The sequence below is a fragment of the Camelus ferus genome, chromosome 13, assembly GCF_009834535.1.
Source record: "Camelus ferus isolate YT-003-E chromosome 13, BCGSAC_Cfer_1.0, whole genome shotgun sequence".
Lineage (NCBI taxonomy): Eukaryota > Metazoa > Chordata > Mammalia > Artiodactyla > Camelidae > Camelus > Camelus ferus.
Genome location: NC_045708.1, coordinates 61344221 through 61361467, shown reverse-complemented (window position 1 = coordinate 61361467; position 17247 = coordinate 61344221).

The following is a 17247-nucleotide window of genomic DNA, read 5'->3' as shown; positions in this document are numbered from 1 at the left end:
TATGTATGATTTTATATATATAATTTTACATATATATATATATATACACACACACACACACACACACACACATATATATGCACACACAGTTTTATCAGTATAGAGGGTGAGGAAGCGAAGTCTGTTAAGCCAGAAAGGTAAAACCTCAAGCCCTCACTCAGGAGCTTACTAGATACACAGTTGTAAAAATGTGGCTTAAATTCTCTAAGCCTCCCTTTTCTTTGCCTGTGAAATAACTTCTTCACTGCAGAGCTGTTGTATTTAAGAAGGACAATGTTTGTCAAAAGTTGGCACTTAGTGGGTTCCCAGTGAGCTATTGTTATTTTTTGTTATTATTATTTCCAGAAGTCTTCCTTTTTCTGCAGTGCTAGGCATTTTTAATAGAACAATAAATAAATGCCTGCTGAGGTGGATTTGGCGACCATTTGATCCTGTTAATAGTAATGAGTAAATTGGCAGGGTTGATGTTTTCAAATTTGAAAAGATGCCTTCTTTTGACTGAGCCTTATATCATCTGTGGGAAGGCTGCAAAAAGATTATTCCAATGGATAAGATTCTTTTTTTTTTTTGACTCACACATCAAATGAAACAGCTATGTGAGATTATATGGCTGAAGTAGTCTATTTGCGAGCACATGTGGAGTGTTTCACTATGGTGCCACAGCATATAAATCAGTAATAAAGGAGAGGCACTTTGACAAGTGAAGTCCAGCTTCTGGCACAAAGTTCTTAGTTTTATATTTTCTTTCATCTCTTACTCTCTCTCTGTCTCCATATGTATCTCTGAAGAATATATGTGTGTGTGTGTGTGTGTGTATATATATATATATATATATATATATATATATATATATATATATATCTTCCCATATATATTCTTTCCTCTCTCTCTTCTCTTCCTTTGACTCTCTCTTCTATACATATCCCATATGCATATATCATATATATGGGATCATATATGTATCCCGTACATATACTATTGCTTTTTGGATAACTAAACTTACCTTGAAATATTTTACCATTGATTTTTCTACATTTTCTCCATTTTTCTAAATGCCAGGTAGAGTCTAGTGAAAATTGAGCAATTTCTTGTCATTATATATTTCTGTGTTCCTTTGCATCAATAGTATTTTTGCCAAAACAAACAAATAATAGAAACATATCTAGCTCGTGTTACTGAAGCCAACTATGAAGGAATTCCTAGGCCAGGAAAACAAAACAGATATTATTGGCTTGACAGTGAGATTAGAAGAATCAAAAGCTGCACTAGATCTGGAAGAATTACCTCTGAATTGATTCCTGAAAGTAAATCAGTTTCCTAGCCTTTTTACTTGTTGGCAAGTTAATGGAAAGAAATAGGTTTATTTATTTATTTGAGTGATATTCAACCTAGTAACATTTCCAAAGGGTGAATAAAGAAAACGAAAGAAGAAAAATTCAATGTGATTTAAAGGAAATAGTTAAATTTTGGAAAAAGGTAGGGTTTTTTTCCCTTTTCAGGGGAATGTTTGTATTCTCAAAATTGATGAAGGGTTGTTTTCACCTCATTTGACTTCCATTTCACAATATTTTGGATTGATAAATATACTTCACCTAGAGTTGCTGTCAGAAACTGGGAGTGCATAGTTTTCGTTTTTGTTTTGTTTTCTAATTAAAAAACAATTGTCCTTTTTTCCTTTAATGTAGCTAAAAAAGCAACTTCGTGCAATGCAAAATAATTCAAACTTTGTATGATATACATATCCTAGGATGCACAGTCTTTAGCACTCTGATCTTGGGAAACATATTTGACCTCTGTAAGTCTTAATTTTCTCATAAAAAAATGGGAATAATAATAATACCCACCTTGTTAATTATCATAAGATTTAAAATGAGTATTCCATAAAAAAAAACCCTGATATTTTTATGAGAATGGGCCTTGGTTATAGCACTTAAACTCCCCAGTAGTGGATATTATTTATTTTTCTTTTTGTGTGTGTGTGCATGAGTATTTTCAAAACATACATTTCTAAGAGTTCTTTTTTTTTAATTTGTAAGTCTTTCCCAATAACGGCTATGAAAAGGGGACTCATAATAGGTTTGCCTTTGAACGAAAAGTTACCATGTGTCTGAGCATGAAAATTCTGATGAAGCACTGCCTTATATAGGAAAAAACGGCAACTCTAAAAATAATAATAATAACAAACATGGGCTTGCTATGTCCAAGTGCTTTGAATGTATGATAGCATAAATGCTAGACACCCATCAGGGATTGCTGTTTCAAAAAAACATCCTTCACTAAAAACCTGAAGCTAGCACAGATTATGAGCTGTGCTCAGTGCCCTCTAGCTAGTGATTAGCATAACTGGTACCTGAACTCAAACTCTGAATCCAGGACTGAGCACTTGACCATCATGCTGCCAATATCTCCTTGGGGTAGGTAAAAATAACTCCAAAGAAATACATCAGGTTGGTACTGCAAAAAGGAAAAAAAAAAAAAAGAGAGAGAGAGAGAGAGCGAGAGAGAGAAAGAGAGCTCCTCTTGTATAAACCTCTAAATAAAACACTATAATTTATACCTATTTCCAGATCTTTTTCTATTTACCATACAACTAATGGTAAGTCCCTTCCAGCACACATCTCTTCAATCTAAGTTTTCTGCCAAGGATGCCCTGTGTGATCTCAGAATCAAAGAAGATATCGGATATCAGTAAATATTTGATGGTGAAAATCAGGGAAAGGGTATAAATATTCAAAACCAATCTTTAACACAAAGCTATTCCTCAAAGTTTTAAATGCCCCACCACAGAGAGATGCAATTCTACAAACTAAAATATCAAAAAGTAAAACATACTATGAAAGTATGGTTGAGTTCAAAAGCTGCTTCCAAACTCAATAACCTGTGGAAAAAAAATACATGGATATGATGATTTAATATGAGTCAGCACACTCATTATCAGCAAAATGAAATAAATTAAAATAAATTTTCTTTTTAGTAGGTGAAAAAGGTGACTTTTTTTCTTTATAGAGTTAAAGGCAGAAGAAGCTTGAAGGAAATAAGCCATGGGCACTTTGTTGCATTAACATGTAAGTAAGGTCAAGTAAAGTCGTACGCCTGCTAGGAAGGTGAACCTTTCTGTTTTGAACAACTCTAAACTTTACAAATCATGGACATTTAAATAACATCCAGATAGCATATGAGCTTGTCTTGCTGAGCATGCACATCAGTGAACTGTGTACACAGTGGACAAACAGACAATTAGGTGAACACAGCCGGAGTCTGTCCTACAAACTAGAGTCACATGCTTAATCATCACACTCATATGTCATTGAGAGTGGTTTGCACACACATAAATTGTAAAGTCTTCACATATTTTTACACCTATGGCTTCTGGGACAGATAAATAATCCCCTTGTATATTTTTCCTTTGAAGTTAATCTTATTTTCTTGATTATTATATAAGTCATATGAAATCCTTAGTCTGTTGGATTATGTGAATTTCTTGTTTGTCCATTTCTCTGTTATATCTATGTGCCCTGCACCAAATCTGGGAGCACTGTGGAGGTGAGTTAGAAGGAAAATCCATTTTCTACCTTTTAAACATGCTATCTGGTTTTGCCAATAACATCTAACACATTTCATACGTCTAGAACAAAAATTTTTAATTTAAAAAGAAATGGGGTAAAGAATATGATATCTACTTATATGATTTAACTCTCACTTCAACACAGCTAATTCTTAAATTCACACTTTTCATATCCATTTCCATTTGCGAGGTGGCCCATGGGCATCATTCAACATCAGGTTTACAGAAAAGGAAACTGAGGCTCCATAAGGCCGTGTTTTTTAAACGCCACTGGGTTCCCTCAACTTTCCCGTGTATTCCACTGAAAAGAAAAAGATGATGCGCTCTGTTCATTCATCCAAAAGACCAGGCCTACCAGGATTTCAGCTCAGCCTTCGCAAGCCTCCTCTGCTCTTGGCTGCATATTTCTATTTGGGTGCCTCTTTCTTCCGTTGTCTATTTCCCCTTCCTGACTTCCCCATACCATTCCGGAGTCAGTTGCTCAGAAATGACTCTTCCCTTCGATACTTCCATCTGATCATCACCAAGCCCTTTCCATTAATTCCTCATTTTATTTTTCCCTATTTTTGCATCATTATTTTCCATCCATCATATCTGGCCCTTTGAACATCACATCAGATTTACTACAAAAGTAACCTCCTAGTCTTGTCACCTCAAGTCCTCACCTCTGAAATCCACCACATGCCGCACCATACGATTCACTGAAAACTCTGCCTTGGTTATGTATTTACATCTGTCCATTGTTTAATCTATAAAAGAAAAGCTAATCATAACAAATAGTAGGCATCAGGGTCTAATCTGGTACCTGTGCTAAGTGTGTTACACTAGTTACCTCACGTGAGCTTTACAATAATCAGATGAGGCTGTACTCTGGTTAATTCTGTTTTATAGATGGAGAAATTTAAGTTCTGAGACATGGATTAATTTGCTCTCAGTCACATCATTAGTGGATCTATTATTGACACACAATAAATGCGATTCTAGAGCTCAAACTATTAACTGCTACACTAAATACATGCAGGGATGTTTCCTGTGAGCCTCAGGTGGCAGAAGAGAAAGCCATTTGTAAGAGACAGGGAAAGAGGTGGGGACAACATGAAAAGGCATCTTTGATACTCCAGGGTTTATATTTCCAAGAGAAGTAACTCAGAGAGTCATGAGTTGATTTCTTTAAATATTTTCTCTTTTGCCTTTGTATTTCTTTTTATCTAAATAGTCAGTGGCTTCTAATACATGGAATAGGAGAAGTAAAGTAACAGATTTCCAAAGGAATGGCAGTCTGGCTTGTGAAAAATTTAACAAAATGTTGTAACTAATAAGTGGAACTATCAGAGCACAGAAGAAAAACAAACCAGCTTGTTTTCCCTTCCTCTGCAAAGAGGCATTCGAATAGATTTAAACAGACTTCCAATGGCTTTCGTTCTTGATTTTTCTTCCTACACTACATTTTGTAATCAGTCAAGAAAGAGACACAATTACTTTTAATAACAGACAGGAGAATAGATAGTAAAAATTGTATTTCGAAATTCTATTTGGAGACCTAATTTTGTGTCAAAGCCAAAGCCCTTCACACAGATTGAAAGGCTTTGGGCAATCCAAAAGAAAAGTGAAAAAACAGTATGTGGAGACGTTTTAGTTTTATGTTCAGTGTATTTGAAACCAGTCAAGAAGTTTGAACCCTTTTCACGTGGAGCGTGGCGAGACAGTGGACTCCTGAATGTGCCCCTCCGCCCGCTCCACAGCTCATTCATCAAGACACGGGGAGACTTGGTGATGACTTTTAATGCTGGAGTCCTGAAGCTCCCACACAAATTCTGTCCTTGCACTTGTTAGACTTCCTTGATTGTAAGCATCAGGAACCCATGCTGCTTAACTTCAAAAGAGAAATTCTTAGAGCCATCTTGGGGACCTCAAAAGGTGAAGAGGACGTGAGCCAGGCTTGGAGTCAGCTCAGCATTCGGTCAGCAACCAGCCAGCTCTGGGCATCGAGGCTACAGGACCACCTTGACCTTCTCTTCAGGAGACTGCCCAGGAGTGAGTGAACTCTGACTGTCTGTTACACTCTTGTAACATTTGACTCTAGATTCGGAGATCCCCCTCCACTCCCCACCAAAAGTGATAGGTTTGGTCTGGGAAAATGCCCACCTTTTGTTTAAGGAAGTGCAGTGACCCCAGTCACAACCCCAGCAGGACTGCAAACTGAAGAGAGGTCGCTCTTCAGAAGGAAATCAGGGCACTCTTTAGAAATGGGAATGGTTGGTGGGAAGCAAAAAACCAACAAACGGTGAGCTGATAGAACAGAAATTGTTATAGAAACGCAAGTTTGTTCTTTTTGTAAACAAGAATTTAAGATTATTTTCTCTGGAAAAGAGAAAAAACCATGGTATCTATTCATTATGGTTTTTCAAGTATTCATAGAATTGTTAAGAAGAGGCAGACCAGTTGTTCCCTATACTTGAACAGGAGCTGAACAGAGTTCAGCTAAATGAGCCCTGGTTCAGTTTAAGCTAAAATGTAAGTAAGATCAGCTGCATATCAGGCAAAATTCCATTGTGATAAAGGGGATAAAACAATAAATAGTGAATGAGTTTAATATTTTCTCTACTGCATTTTTTGACACATGCCAATTGTTTGGGGTTTTTTTTTTTTTTTTTTTGCATTTTGTTTAATAAACAGAATCCAAGATCTTAAAGGTACAATACAGATAATCTAAGACAAACTCTTCATTTCATAGGCTAGGAAACCGAGATCCAGAGAATTAAAGTGACTTGCCCAAGATCACACCGCTGCTCAGTATCAAAGCTCTGTCTACTACCTCTGTTTTCTAATTCATAGTAATATCCACTACCCTCCACTCTTGTCTTGGGCTGTGTGTGCCCTGGTTAATTTAGGCACTCACCGATCGAAGATAATTTATTGTATTTGTCTTTCATCCCATTATCTACAATTTTATGATTTGGGATAACTTTATTTCCCCAGCATATAATTTTTAAACTGCAGTATTTCATCAAATCAAGTTGCCATTAATTAAAAGATGCAGCACTAGGAAATCAAGCAACATGCTGGCACTCAAACTGGGACGCAGTGCTTTCTTACCACTTTGGATTTTTATTCTACACATAAAATAGTCTTTTATTTTATCATTAAATTGTGTGCTTAAAATAGCTCCTTCAGATTCACTTACACATGGGTTTTTATTATGCCTTATTCTTGTTCATAGGGTAAAAGGAAAATATAAGCAAAATATAGTTCAATAATAGCTTAAAAACTTTTGCACACGTAGAGTCCAGCTTTCCTGAACTACACGTCGTCTCAGAGTCACAGATACCATGTAATACAGCATCAACCTCTATGCCATCAAGAGCATTGGTGATGCAGCATTTCTTCAGACTGTCCCCAGGCTTTTCTTTCATGCTGCTCACCCCCACTCTGCACTCATGTTCCTTTCTCAAATAGTCCTGATGGGTTTTGACTGAAGTGTCAAGACGTTGCCATTGTCCAGACGTGCCACCGAGAATAACAATTAAGCTCACACGTGCACACACAACGACACCTGCCTTACAGCTGCTACCCAGCCAACAGCAATCATAAGTAGAACACACATCCTAATTGCAACTATGTTAAAATGTGAAAAAAAAATTTTTGAATCAATCAAATGTAGTAATTTAGTCTCTTTGTTTTTTGGGTTTTTTCTAGCCTTTAAAATGAATATGAAGAAATAGCTTTCAATCCATTATAAAATTTGCTAAACCTTCATAGATAACTACCTATCTGCAGATGATGTATTCTCATGCAAGGACGGACAGCTTTCTCTGCTTCTTGCTGGCTGACGTTGGTGGGGAGAGCGGGTCGGCTTGCGTCCTGCTCTTACTCTCCAGGCTGTGCCGCGGGAGATGTTGTTACACATACACCAGTCTCCACTGCGTTAGATCAAAGAGTTGATTTTCAATTTTATGAAAAGTTAAGATTTTTTCACAAGTGTAATATTTCTCTGCTTCCTTTTTTGGCTCAAAATCTTCTTCTATGGGGTCCTATTGAGAAGTTAGCATTTTCTGAGAGAGTAAACTTAGATTACACACAGGCAAAAAAAAAAAAAAAGTGTACCCCACCATGCTGAGGACAGTTCTGCGAGCTTCCTAAGAAGAGCATGGTTGTTCATCACGTGGTCCATGGAGGTGCAGCGACAGCATCACCTGGGAGCTCGTTAGAAATGCAGACCTCAACTCACCCCAGACAGACAGAACCAGAATCTTCATTTTACCAGGATCCCCAGGGAGACATAGGCACATTAAAGTTGGAGAAGCACTGGCCTAAAAGATGGGCTGTTCAGTGAAAGCTGAGTACACATTCCCCAGAAACTTGGATGGCTTGTAACCATTTTATCGCCATGGCTGACATCAGTAGCTATTAGGCTCCAAGGTATTTCCAGCCGGACTGCTAGTCCCTAGCAGAGTTTGACCTTCAGGCGGTGAGCAAGGAAAGAAAAGGAAGGAGTGGGTGGTGAAGGGCACACACCTGTACCAAGGTGACTGACTTGTTAACTTGTGGCACAACAAAGACGCGGAGGCTGAGCGCTGGAGGAAAGACTCGCTTAGCTCAGTCACCCATTCTGTTTCACCACTATTATCGAGTATTTTCTACGTGCCTCACGTTTCATCTTTATGCCCATCTAAAACTCACTCATCCTCTCGTGCTTTTTCTGTTCTCCTTCTGAAAGTCTGGTGTGACTGTCTAAACCAAAGATTCTTTAACAGGAGATAGGAGTTCAGGGGTAATCTTCTGGGAGCCTATAAACCTAAGATGACATGTTTTTTAAAATGGAGTCTGGGCATATGTTCACTTTCATGGGGGGGAAATTCCATTCTCTTATCAGAATTTCAAAAAGGATTCCACTCAGCCAATCAATCAACAGCTAAGAACCACTAGCACTCGAATTCCTAGACACCATCTGTTTTAAAGTCATTGATATCAACATTTTAGTGGCAAAAACCACCCTATCCCATTTGGGGATGGGCTCATAAAGAGGCAACTAATAGCCCAAAGCCATTTTTGTGATGTCATATGCCTTTTTCTAGATAAAAACAAAAAAAAAACACAGACAGGAAAAGCTCATCTCAGTTAAGTTTAAGAGGCCTTCACTTAAAACTAGCCACGGCAGCATCTCTTCCCAGTTTTGCAGTCCTCCTTGCCTTCATTCTCTACATTTGTCGTTTTTCATTCTTAAAGGATCATTGTTGCTATTCCTCCCTCAGGGTCAGCTCCCCTGTGATCCTCCTGAAGTGTGTCATAGATGTGAAAAGCTATATTGTTCTGCAGTCTGTCCTTCCCGCTTTGTCTCTATCTATTTCAAAATCTCATTCAAGAAACAGCAAAGAAAGGTCAGGGTTGACCTTGGCTGGCTATCAAAATGTGCACTGTCCCCTCACCCTTAGCCCAGGGACCCACAAAAGGGGTGGTAGCTTTTAATGCTTTTCAAATCATCAAGAGAAATCAAAGAAACCATTTCCAATCCTGTCTTTATAACCAGAAGCCCATTGATCAGTGTAGGCAAAGGGACAGCACATCGAGGGGGAATGGCATTTACAAAGGAGATTTGATCCACACAGCCGAGTGATCATGACAAGCTCAAATCCCATCTGAGCTGGAGAATAAATCTATAGTACCGTCAGCTCTGAAATATCTCATTCATGAAGCCCAGGTAAGAAATCACCTTTAGTTGCCATTAATTATCACATACGTTTGAATTAAGTAAGTACTTCACCTGTGCAGTGATCCGTGGATAGAGTTGTACAGTTGAGAGAGGGCTGTAGCCACAGAAACCCAGTACCATCAGATCTCTAGCATCCAGGTCTGAATACTAGTCTTTCTACTAAATGTCTAAGAAATTTTGTCCCAAACATTTTGCCCCGCTGGGACACAGTTTCTTTATCTAAAACAATGAAAGCATTACACATCCATTAGAATGGCCATACTCCAGAACACTGACAATGCCAAATACTGGCGAGGATGTGGAGCAACAGGAACTCATATATTGCTAGTGAGAATGCAAAATGCCACAGCTACTTTAGAAGACGGTTTGGCAGTCTCTTACAAAACTGAACATACGCCAACAGGCATGCTCCTTGGTTTTTGCCCAAAAGGGTTAAAAACTTATGTCCATACAAACACATGCACACATATGTTTATAGCAGCTTTGTTTATAATTGCCAAAACTTGGAAGCAACCAAGATGTCCCTTAGGAGAATGGATAAATAAACTGTGATCTAAACAGACAATGGAATATTATTTAGTGCTAAAAAGAAATGAGCTCTCCAGCACTGAAAAGACATAAAGGAAACTTAAGTGCATATTGCTAAGTCAAAGAAGCCAGTCTGAGAAGGAACATGCCATATGATTCCAACAATATGACACTCTGAAAAGACAAAACTATCAAGACAATAGAAAGATCAGCGGTTGCCAGAGGTGAGGGGAGGAGGGTGAATAAACAGAGCACAGGCAATGTTTAGGGAAGTAAAAATTCTCTGCATGATGTTATAATGATGGATATGCGCCATTATACATTTACCCAAACCCATAGAATGTACAAATCCAAGTGAACTCTAAGGTAAATTGTGGACTTTACTGATTATGAAGTGCCAGTGCGGGTTCACTCTTGGTAGCAAATTCTGGTGAATGATGTTGATCACGGAGGAAGCTATGCATGTATGGAGGCTGAGGGTACCTGGAAAATCACTATATCTTCCTTTCATTTTTATTGTAAACCTAAGACTGCTGTAAAAAATATTGTCTTTAAAAAAAAAAAAAGTTGGGTGAGCTGATCTCAGAAATGACAGGTTGGGGTAGAGGTTAAAATCTTGAACTCTGGGATTAGAAGGACTTGGGTTCAAAGTCACCATCACCTCCTGATACTCACCACCTCCTGACCTTGAGGAAATTAGCCAACTACTGCAAGCCTCTGCTTTTTTTCATCTGTAAAATGGGAATGATGGTTGTTTTGACCTTAGGAAGTACATAAAATATATAACATAATTCAAAAAGTGGTCAGAATTCCAAGGGTATTTTTCAGCTCATAATTGTGGGAAAATATTCGCACTTACTCTGAGAACTGCTCTCCCTACTCGTGTTACTATAAATATCAACTGAGATAATAGGTCAAAGTACTTCAGAAATTACACATTACTGTATTGATATGAGGAGATATTATTCATATGACTTCACCCTTCTTACTTTTAGAGGAACTAGATAAAAACAATCCCTATGATAATGTTTTATTCTAAATATTGAAATATTGATAGAAATTTAAAATTAAGACAAAAAAGTACCCTAGTTCTGGCAAGTTTGATTTTACAGAGGAGATTTCAGAGACTATGTCTCTAAAACCCAACTTCTAAAAATAAGTACAAATATCAAAAAACAACCATTAAAAACTCCGAATGACTAGTATAGTTAAATTACATTGACCCCAAATACTATTAACTGAGGTGGAACTTGTTTTCAATTTTCAATAGTATTAAGATGAATCGGATTATTCTTATCAGGCATAAGACTTAGTCAGAGCTGCTAAATCACAGGTAAAACAGAGCCAAGCCAAATGGACTTCCTCTCAATTCTAGGAAACCTGAAATGATTAACAAGGAGGGAAAATAGAGTTGAAGAAATGTCACATCTCATTTATTTTTATCCCCTTTTCCCTAATAATTGAGTTTCTTTCTCCAAAAACTCTTAGACTTATCATTCATTTGTTTTTCCCTCTCCAAGCATTTAACTAATACACACATTAACAAAAAGGTCTGACTGTTTAGAAAACAACAAATCAAATCAACCACTTGTGTGAAGTTGCCTATTTCAACAAAGCGCTACGCCGTTTGATTTGGAAGTGCTCTACAGCTGCTTAAATTACCTCTCCCATAATTGAAACTCTTTAAAGTAAGTCATTCAAAAATAGAATTTTAAACAAGACAGTTAGAATAATTTCTTTGTTTCATGCGATTTCAGACTCTTGAAAGTCCTGTTGATAAGCCATGAGAAAAGGAGCATCGGTAACAGTAAGTCATACTTCAGTATTTTTTTCAACCACCGAGGTGCCACTTGACAAAAATGATGTTGACTTGTCAGTTATGCCTTCTTTTCTCTGTGGGTCTGCCTGCATTTTGCAGGGGAGATATCCATATTGGCATGTATTGAAATAGTCTGAATCAAATTATCATCTAGTTGAAATGGGGATGTAGCAAGGGGATGTCTCCATGACTCAAAATTCCACAGAGAGGAACCGCAGTGCCAAACTTGCGATATGGTGTCAAGATGAAATATGCTTTGAGTTTTATTAATAGTAGGGAGCATATTTCACTGCTCATTCAAGTGTCATGCTAGAACTAGGTGAGTGTTGCCAGTGTAAGTGGATGGAGATCAACACTTTTTTGACACTCCTGCTACCAAGTGTCTATAAAATGTTTATACCTATAATTGTATCAAATTATGCTAATTGAGTACTGAAAAGACACTGTAAGTTGAAGTACTCAAAAAGCGTATTTCTCAGAATCTCATGGGGCTCTTCAAGTTAAGCACTTGGGAGACCTTTTTACCTCTTCCAAGTACCGTCAAAGTACAATGTCTTAAAGTGTCATCTTGGTCTTAATTTAATTTTTAAAAGTAAGTGCCAGGAAAGCAAATTCATTCAAATTCTTGATCGTTTTAAAGGTTTTACCTTTGGTCATTTAAAAAAAATTTTTGTATCTTTGTTCTACTAGCATCAAGAATATTTATTTTGTAAAAAGTTTGTGTTTATCATGAAAGATACTCCAAGCCCAGCTCAGGGTCTTTAACAACCTCAGCCACCAGTAGATGCTAACAATAAATCAGTTATGATTGTGAGTCAGGGAGAAAATGAAATAAAATATTGCTTCCTAGGATTTTTTTTTTTTTTCTTCTCTCAGGTCAAAATAAATAGGGATTTTTCTGAATGTCATTACAGATGACTACAACTTCAATGACTTCTCAATTTTATGTGAGACTATTCTACTTTCAGGAATATAGATAACAATCCTTGAGTTCCCAAACTCTGACCATATTCTATTAAAATCATTTTTTCACTTTCCTGTTAAACTGCATTTAATCCTTTGTGTCAATGTGCTGAGGAAGATAGTAAAGATATATCTGAACTTTGCCTTAAACTTCTTTAATCTTTTTTAAGCTCTCATTCATGTAACACAGCTTCAGCAATCTGATTTCAACACCCTGTCTCCCGAAGGAAAAAGGCTAAGATTTCCAAGTTCAGAGACCAGTGTGAAACTGGTTCTCCTCAACTAAAAGGCATTTCATTCTAACCGCAGTCTCCACAGTGCCTCCTGGAGGCCTTTCAAGTCTTTTGAATTTCGATGGCAGGAAAGAGGTCTTTTGTCCTGGCTAGAGGGGTCCTAGTGCTGAGGGGCTGGTGACGGCCTATGTGGCACAGGAGGTCACAGAGAATTTTTATCTGGTGTAGAAAACATCAACCCTCTTACAAGGCAGCATAAGCCACCAAGACTGCATTTGCCCAAAACCTTTGTTCCCTGGGCTGGTGATGAGCACAACTTAGCAACCAACCAAACATGCTGCTGCCTGTCCAAGCCCCTCAATGACGTGGCATTCAGCTGTGGAAGAAAGCAAATGACAGTGCACGTTCTGCCATGTTCTCTTCAGTCTCCACAGCACAAATGGCAGAATCGATCTCTCCAGATACGTTTGCTCGCAGGCCTGAGCATCTCCTCCTGACTCCTGTGTCTTCTCGTCCAATTCCAAGAGCACTCACCCATGTGTAGTTCTGGACAACTTTGCCTGGAAACAAGAAAGCCCATTGCTTTTGGCTTTTCCTCACTGTTTCCGTTCAACGTCCCCTTATCTCAGTTAAAACAGAAGTCACTTTATCTTGTGCCCCTTTGGCATACTTCTAATATTTTTGCATGAGAAACGAAGCGTTCCAATGGCAGTGATATTCCAGTGCCTAAGGAGATCTGCTGGCAGATGGAGAGCGAGTCGGAGCTCTCTAGGCCTGAAAAGACGATTGAAACATCTAGCCCAGATTGGTGGTGATTACCGTCTACCAGTTATTCAAAGGCTTTATGACCCAAGCTGACAGTCCATGCTGGGGCAACAAAACCAAATCACAGCTGAAGTGCATGCTTGAAAAAGAGCCTTTCATTTGTATGAACAGCTTTAGCAATTAGTTTGTTGTAACAGAGGGCAAGAGACCGTACTCTATTAGTTTCATGTGACCAAAATGGTGCAATGATTTTTTAAAAACATCAGCCCTTCAGAGTAAATATAAAAATGATTACCATTGTTAGGCATACTATGTTAAATTGCAATACTGATGCACCCTATTCAGAAGCCAGATTAAAAGAATACCATGCTGTGTAGTACGCATCTCTGTAAATAAATCTACCTTTACTCAAAAAAAAAAATACCATGCTATATTAGGAAAAAAGTAATCAGTGCACTCAGCATCTTAATATAAGTTAGGTTCCCTTTTCCTGAAAACATTCTAACCCAAGGGAGAGAATATCTGATGGTTGTTCCTACAGAAACTAGTGCTGGAAGATGGTCTCCCCAAGGCTAGACACGCCGGCTCTTTCAGTGATGCTCATCTTTTCCCTCTTGGAACCTGCAGTTTCTTCCAGGAAAAGGATTTTTGTTGTCCGCTGCACTTCAAGCCCATGGCACGTTTTAAGTGATCAACTTATTTGGCAGGCATTTTGTTACCTTCCTATCTTTCTTAGAAAGTAAGAACCAGTCCACAAAAGATAAAAATTGAAATAATTGAAGTTTAACAAATGGAAAATTTGGACTGCTGTTTCAGCTTTCTAGAAGTTAATCTCCACTACCATGCCAGAAAGGAAGGAAATGTTTTTTTTTTTTTTAAATTGACGATAGGGATGTCTTAAGGGGACATAGGAGCTTCCAATGACCACAGGTAGAACAATCTGAGCAAATAAACAAAAAAAAATTTTTCAAGTAGCAAAAAAAAAAGAAAAAAAAGAAGAAGAAATAAAGAAAGATCCAGATCTTAGCATCCTCCAGCTTTGCTGTCATGAGCAGACTGTACCTCCCCCTCCAGCTCAGCAAATCCTGTCACTGTCGCAAGGAGGTTGCAGCAGCTCTAAGCTTCACATCCCCAGATGACATGGTTCAACAGAACAGGGAAAGAGGCAGTAGTAAAACAAAAAATACAAATAAATTTTCAAATTAATAAAAAAGGTAGCACCAGATTATAATCCAAAACATAAAATAAGTATCCATGGGTCCATACTAATATAGGTGAATGACTGAATAAATAAACAAAGTGGGAGAAGACACAAATGTCTCACACAGAAGACTTCCAAATAATTTATGTAGATACACCACCCTCAAGAAAATGGAGCATAACTCCCTACTTCATATAAGTGTGAGCAGCTCATAGTGACTTCCTTGCAAAGGTATACTGTGGGAAGTGGATTTAAAAAGTAACTTTGCAGTGCAAAAGCTTGCAAACGCTACCTCAGCCAGGTGATCAAGTTCAACATCAACAGTGATAAATCACATACAGTATATACCCTTGATACGTTGTGATGAAACTGGCCCTTTACCCCTGTGGTCTTCCTCCTCAAAACTCATAACCCCAGTCTCATCATGAGAAAAGCATCTGACAAATCCCTATTGAGGGACATTTCACAAAATGCCTGATCACTACTCCTCAAAACTGTCCAGGTCACCCAAAACAAGGAAAATGTGAGAAAGAGATCACAACCAAATGTAATGTGCCATCCTGGATGGGCTCTTGGAACAGAAAAAGGGTATTGGGCAAAAACTACGGAAATCTGAATAAAGTATGGACTTTAGTTAATAATAATGTATCAACATCCAATCACTAATTGCCATATTAATATAAGATGTAATAATAGGGGAAACTGAGTGTGAGGTATATGAGAACACACATGAAGATATTAAGATATACACACATGAAGATACATGACATATATCATTGTCATTAGTCTTGTTTGCCGTATTTCTTGTTCTCCTGCCCCCTTTGAAGTTAGGCATAATGTTATTACTTACCCTGTCCAGTAAAATACGGGAGGAAGTAAAATGCATCCATTTCAGGCACAAGATGTAATAGCTATTGCTAAACTGACTACATTCCCTTCCCCCTGCCACACTGGAAGTAGCAACACAGATAGAGAGATAGAGGCAGAACCTCCGTAACCTGGGTCACTGAGTGATAGCAATGAACAGAGCTCCCTGCTGTCCTGCATTGGGAGAGAAATAAGCTTTGGTAGATTTAGCCAGTGAGAACTTGAGAGCGTTTGTTACTACAACATAACTTGACCATCCTAGCAGATACACATATGTACATGTTATTATCACTTGGTAACACAATAACTCTCAAAAAGTCCCAAAAGAAAGTTAATCCCTTATAATCTGCAAAAACGATGAATCACTGTACTGTACACCTGGAACTAACATAATGTTGTAAATCAACTATACTTGAAAGAAAAGGAGAATGGGAGACAGAGAGAGAAGAAGGAAAGAAGGGCAGAAGGGAAGGAGGAAGGGAGGGAAGAAAGAAGCTTTTGGAGGAGATGGATATGTTCATGGCATAGACTTTGGTGATGGCTTCCCTGTTGAATACTTATCTCCAAACTCATCAAGTTGTATACATTAAATATGTACAGCTTTTTGTTATGTTGAACCTCAATAAAGTGGTTTATAATAAAAAAAATTGAATTTAATTGTAATTTAAATCTCCCAAATAATACTGACAACTAGCCTACGAAAGTTTTCACGTTTCGGACTTCTGAGAGAGTTAGAAGCTTCCAGAGGGAAAGAACGCCGTCTTGTCCTTCAGTGTATCTCCTGCATCTGGTGCACACAATGCACTGCATGTGCAATTTTGTCACCAAATGGACAATACATATGGAAATATTCGAAAAAATTGAAAGAAACAATTCCTTACGGGATGCATATTTATCACAACGTGCGTGTATCATGGCAGTAAAACAAGTATTTGGGGGCAGAATCAGAAGAGGAATAAGACTGAGTCATTTACATTACTGCCACTTTAGACTTTTACATCTTTGTAGTAATTCTCTCACATTGTAACTACGGAGATTTATCTCCAGTTATGAATAGGAAAACCATTCCTACTATCGTCGGTACTGGACTGCGCAGGTAGTTTTAGGGTTAAATTCCCTGCGTCTGGAGATCCCTTAAGTGCTTGCTTTCTTTCCAAAACCAGTCTTAACATTGGTTCTTTTTCCCTCACTAAGAAAGGGCAAGTAAAGTGGCTAGTATTTTTTTTAAGAGAAAATAAATGTTTCACAGGAAGAAAAAATAAAAATCCTGAAAACATATCTCACAATAAAGCAGTGGGAAGATTCCTTTTTTTATAACATAATTTTAAGAGGAAAACAATCTTTTACGATCCTTATAAATAGGTTAGTGAGGTATTCCTTCCACAATGACGTACATTAAAAAACATAAAAATTGTTGTAGAGAAATAGACTAATGATCCTCTTGAGGAGGTATAAAACCACCATAATGCACTTGATGGTGCGATACTCTGGGGCATCAAGAAAGGATAATTCCTTCATTTCCCCTCTCAGAGCATGGTTTATGCAGGAAGCATTAGAATTTTAAATCTTCAGAGCATTCAACCAGACGCCAGTCAT